At 37.8% G+C, this 6,000-nt stretch overlaps 1 protein-coding gene across 1 annotated transcript in view; it reads left to right on the top strand.

Annotated features, from left to right (window-relative positions):
• The first annotated feature begins 691 nt into the window (after positions 1 to 691).
• NLGN1 (neuroligin 1) overlaps positions 692 to 6,000 on the top strand; it is a 965,616-nt gene continuing 960,307 nt past the window's right edge. The window contains exon 1 of the mRNA XM_077487957.1: positions 692 to 1,049. The gene's annotated coding sequence lies outside the window, so the exon portion shown is untranslated. The remainder of the gene's footprint in view (positions 1,050 to 6,000) is intronic.

The following is a 6,000-nucleotide window of genomic DNA, read 5'->3' as shown; positions in this document are numbered from 1 at the left end:
AATGTAATTGAGAAAGAAATGCACAAGAGTGCAAGAAAAGATAATTCCCGCAACGAAAAAGAATTTCCAGCCACAAAATTTATTTTCTAACATGAGGTGAAATTAAAGGCTTGGATGGTCGAATTTCTAAATCAACGGTGGCACGATCGGATCATATAACACACAAAATTTCTGATTTTCAAAAAAAAATATTTTGAAATTTGACCATGTATGGCTAGCCTAAGCCACACCCCTTTTCACAACAGCTTGCTGGACATAACTGCAGTTTAATTTCCTAATGGGCCCCAAGAGCCCCAATGCAACACTGATCACTCCTACTGCATAAAGCAACAGCGTGGAGGAAACAGGACAGGAGGAATTAGGTACAGTGTAAGGATGAAACTCTGCCTACTCTCAGCCACAACCTGACATCATCAACCACACCTCCAATTGCCCCCTCCTCCATCTGATTTACTAGCTAAAACACTTCTCAGTCCTACAGAGTACATTATACAGTTTTTTTCCTCTTTTTCTTTTAGAGTGCACACCCATTAAAGTTGCAACTTCCCCCTTTGGTAAGTGTCTGTAGCCACCTCTGGGTCCTAATACTGCACAGAGCCAAGTAAACTGCTGCAGAAGCCATATATGGGCACGGAGGCGTTTGCTGCTGCTCCTGGATGTAGAGACAAGAGCCACTGGCATTCATTCTGATAGCTATTCTAGGCATATATTCAGAGAGCTTTTCCCTCTCACCCCCTCCACTTTTCTCTCCCTGGGATTTCTCTCGTATTAAGCAGTCTCGGAATTTGTGGATTTTGGCTTTTGGCACGCTTAAGTTGTTTTCTGAAATTTTTTTAGATTGCTTTTTGGATTTATCTCTTTATTTTTTGGCTGTGATTGTAAAAAAAAAGGAGTCTTGCTGGAGCTGCTGGCTACTGATGCTTCCTTAACAACAAAGCCTTTATTCATTTGAAGTGAAGGTACAGCAAAATGCTTCGATTCAGCATCCTTCCAGCCTTTTATTAGGCTAAGTCAAGTATTTATGATTGCTGATCCTGGACGTGTACAAGGTAAGGCAGATGTAAGGTGCTGCTGTGCTGAATTCCTCTACAGCCTCATTGACAATGCTATAAATAACTTTTGTCTGTTCTCTGTATTCCACGGTCATTTAATTGTTTCATTACATTTAACAATTGTCCAGAGACTTGCTTTTAATGAATCAATATGCTTCAAAGTATAATAGGGATTATCACGTGCATGCTAAAGATAATTAATACACAGCATGCTAAAGTCTTTGTGCTGGATGCCATTAAAACGTAGAGCTTACACATTTACACCAAAATCATTTGTGCTGAAACTCAAAGTAACATACTTAAAAGCATGATCTGCTGTATAATCTTTGATGCATTTGATTGACGTCTTTCCATATTGTGTGTATGTGGGTAGCCCTTATGCTTATGTACTGTACGGTCAATAGCTGGCCAGCTAAGCACATGGAGCATAAGGCTGGTACAGTATGTCAAACATTAATGTGAAGAATTTAGACATATGTGTAAAGCAGTTGGTGCCTGCTAAGTACAAGTCAAGTGAGGGCAAGTTATGTCAGCAAATGTGGCTTTCTTATAGCAAAACCATGCTGCATGCTTGTTCATTCCCTGGTAATACACCACATGAACTAGCCTTCACTGTCTTCTATTGTTTTAGAAAACTGCTAGATACTGCTATGTCCTTTCTGGTACGACCATCTGTTCTCTCCTTGAATGTTTCCTGAAAATGCTGGTGGATAAACGAAAACTTGAAACTCCATTAGGGTTATTATTTGCTAGGAGTGGAAGAGTTAAATGACTTCTAATACAAAATCATACTGATGGACTATATTGGGAATTTCTTATTCAGTTCATATCTGCAGTGGTTTTGTTCTGACAGTTTAGAAAATAGTTAAACTGACACTCGAAATCTTAAATTTATATATATATATATATATATATATATATATATATATATATATGAAATACTTGGGTATTCTGCAGGCAAGCCATTGAAAGTGTGGAAGAGAGTATGATGAGAGCATCAAGCATGATGTAGGAGGGAAATAATACGTAGTGTGAGCTCATTGAGATACATGAATTACACAATGCTGGACATTTGCTGCTCTGACCTCCTATATGTGACACAGTGTCTGCTTGAACAAAGCTGTCCCATTAATAACCAGCAATAGCCAATTTAATTGTGATTACTGGAAGTGTTACATGCTGGAAAATATATTTGTAGGAGTCAAAATTGGAATTATTTGATTAATATATATATTTACTGTATAGAGTTCAGTTCAGTGTTTGAGATAGATAATGCACAGGAAGATGACCTGAATGTAACAATAATATAAAAAGATGTAAAGTATTAGAGTAAGACTTGGGTATATGCAAAATTAAACATATGACATGACAAGCCATGACCATTAACCAATTAATCATACACTGATGTATTGCACTATATTCCTGTACAACTGTACAGTACTTGTGTATCCCAAGAGCACAAGTGTCTTAATATAATATAGAGAAATACATTTGATCACCTAGTATGTTGTTTCACTTCTGTAATGATAACATATGAAATGTAAACGTTTTTGTGCATTTCTGTTTTTAATATATTAATATGCCATCTACTTCTGAAATTCTATGTTATCTCCAGTATCACTGATATCAGTGGGGAATTTAATATACACTTACATTTCTCCAGCTTTTCCAGGGTATAAAGAACAGTGGTACAGTAGCACAGTAATGTAACAATGGTAATGGAAATGAAAAAAAAAAAAAACTATAGTACATATGAGCATCATACTCAACATGTATTTGATAATTGCTATGATGTCATATTGCCACCTGTTATAAACTTTCAATACATTTTGATTGTGAAGAAGAAAAAAAAAAGGAACATTGTTGAATTAAGTTTTTTTTTATTTATTTTTTCTATTTTTTTTTTTTATAATGAATAAATACAATAATCCTCCCTATACAAACATACTGTAGATGTTATGTACTGAACTATTTCTTGTCATTTGTATAGAACTAGGCAAATGATTTCCTGGTAAATGAATTTACTTAGCTGAATGGTGAAGGCAGTATGGCTCGGTCTGTTGAATACCTCTGCTCAATACAGAACATCTTTTCACATTCACTTGCTTACTTCCAACAGGATGCAGCTGTTTGGGAAGCTGATTCTGCAGTTTGCAGTGTAATTTATCAAAGTATTTTCATTCCAAAACGGAGGCAAAAGTGGCGCATTTACCCATCTAAAAAACGATGATGCTTTTTCCATTTCTCTGCTGAAAGTGTAAAAAATGAAATGCGATGATACTGTAATAGGTAGATAAAAGCATAGCCATAAAGCCCTCTAGTATTGCTTGTGGTTTGACCTTTTCTGTAGACACTGCTCACTAGTTCATCAAACTGTTGTCACGTTGTGTTTGTGGGAAGGCCAGGTTCTTCATCTCGTTCATCATTTTCTTTTTTTATTGGATTTGTAATGTGCTTACCTGAGTCATGCTTGAAAGAATATTATGCTTGAAAAGTATACTATTCTGACTGTGTACCTGCTAGTGCATACAGTAGCAAGCTTTCAATATCATTTCCCCCCTTACTGTTTATAGGCAGTTGGCCTTTGCAGTTGACATTAGACAATAAAATATTACTAAACCACTTCTGCATTTTCAGTGAAGGTGTGTTCAAAGTATGGATGATGTCATCATTATAGTCTATGTACAGTTACTAATCATAACACTAGAAGTATGGCCTTCCTTTTATCCATATTGGCTGCACTATTTTGGTCTAGTCCTTTTAACTCATTAGACTATTTTTTATAAATAATTAAAAACATGCCCAGTGTAAATGTGAATCAATTGACTTATTGACGGCCATAAAAGCAAACCTGTCAAATCCATCAAAGTGGATGGTGAAGAAGTGAAGGCACTCAGTGATGCTTGCAAGTAGACATGTGTGTATTCGCATGCGCTTCTTTGTGTTTCATGAAGACCATGGGTCCTAACTTTGGGTTGTACATGGGCTCATCTCTTCCTAAAAGCTCACCACACATGTTACAATGTGACTGTACATTCTTCTTTAGAGTTAACAAAAACTGTGTAGTGCAAGGGTCTGTCTGAATAGTTATGGGCTGAATACATTGATTAAGAATGCCCTCAGCTTACTTGGTTTGGTAAATCTAAAAGAGATTTTATAGAGACTGCATGAACTCTAATCAGTATGGTAATTTTTTTTTAGAATATGGTAACAGGTAGGCTTTCATTTCAGACGAGACTATTTAGGTCTCTTCTGCAACTAAAACTTTGACTTACCCACTAGCAATTTTCTTTTCTAAACATACATTTTTGGCATGCCTTATGCTTCCATAATAATTAACATTCAGATGCATGCAGAGGAGTTACATCAACCCAAGCCAGCCATTCAACATGGCTGTAGATGCCAAACTTATAAGAATACCAATGGAAAATGTTATTGGTGCCAACAGGGAGATCAAATAAATCATATTGAGGGGGTATTAACCACTTGCTGGCCGCCATGCTACAGGATGGCAGCTGTGCACAGGATCACGTATATATACGTGATTGTGCACATCCGCAAGCAGGGGGCCCCAGCGAATATTCAAAGCAGAAGCCGATCTGTGGGTGTCAGGCAATCAATGTCCTCCAGCACCCATGATTATCGGAAAAGATAAACAAGGCAAATCAACATTCTAACTGGGAAGGGATGGATTCTGTCTTCCAACAAAGCAAGGACTAAAATGTATTTTTTCACCTAGTCAGCCAGTGTCATTAGTACAGTGACAATGTATATTTTTAGCATTGACCACTGTATTAGTGTCACTGGTTCCAAAAAAGTGGCAAAAGTGTCAGTTAGTGTTCAATTATTCAGTACAATATTGCAGTCCAATGATATGTCACTGATCACCGCCATTACTAGTAGATAAATATATATATATAAAAATGTCTTTATATACCATAGTTTGGAGACACTATAACATTTGTGTAAACCATACAATACACTAGGGATGAGCCGTTGTTCAAGTCGAATGTAAGTTCGACTCGAACATTTGGTGTTTGCCTGTTCGCCGAAAAGTGAACATTATTCGGTGTTCGTGGCAAATTCGAAAGCCGCGTAAACACCTTTAAAGTCTATGGGAAATTAACGTGAAGAAACGAAAGTGCTAATTCTAAAGGCTTATATGCAATTTATTGCCATAAAACATGTTTGGGGGCCTGGTCCTGCCCCAGGGGACATGTATCTATGCAAAAAAAAGTAAAAAAAGGCTGTTTTTTTGAGAGCAGTGATTTTAATAATTCTTAAAGTGAAACAATAGAAATAAAATATTCCTTTAAATCTCGTGCCTGGGGGTGTCTATAGTATGCCTGTAAATTGGCGCAGTTTTCCCATGTTAAGAACAGTCCCACAGCAAAATGATATTTCTAAAGGAAAAAGTACGTTAAAACTTATCGCGGCTGTAATGAATTGTTGGATCCAGGCAATATAGATAAAAACTCATTAAAAAATGGCATGGGACCCCCCCCCCCAGTCCATTACCAGGCCATTTGGGTCTGGTATGAATATTAAGGGGAACCCTGAACCAAAAATGTTTTAAAAAATTGCATCCCCCCCCCCCCCATGAATCCATACCAGGCCCTTCAGGTCTAGTATGGATTTTAAGGGGAACCCTGTGCCAATTTTTTTTTTTAAATGGTGTAGGGCCCCCCCCCAAAATCCACACCAGACCATTATATAAGCAGCCAACCTGGTAGGCCACAGGAAAAGAGGGGGGGGTGAAAGAGTTCCTCCCTGAACCGTACAAGGCCACTTGCCCTCAACATGGGGAGGATGTTTTGGGGTCCCCCCAAAACATCTTGTCCCCATGTTAATGGTGACAAGGGCCTCATCCCCACAACCCTTGTCTGGTGGTTGTGGAGTTCTGTGGGATGGGGGCTTATCAGAATCTAGAAGCCCAAATGACCAATTC

The sequence above is a fragment of the Lithobates pipiens genome, unplaced genomic scaffold (assembly GCF_037356315.1).
Source record: "Lithobates pipiens isolate NorthernLeopardFrog02 unplaced genomic scaffold, aLitPip1_a1.2 Scaffold_18, whole genome shotgun sequence".
In the NCBI taxonomy this organism is placed as follows: domain Eukaryota; kingdom Metazoa; phylum Chordata; class Amphibia; order Anura; family Ranidae; genus Lithobates; species Lithobates pipiens.
This window is presented reverse-complemented; position numbering and strand designations above follow the sequence as displayed.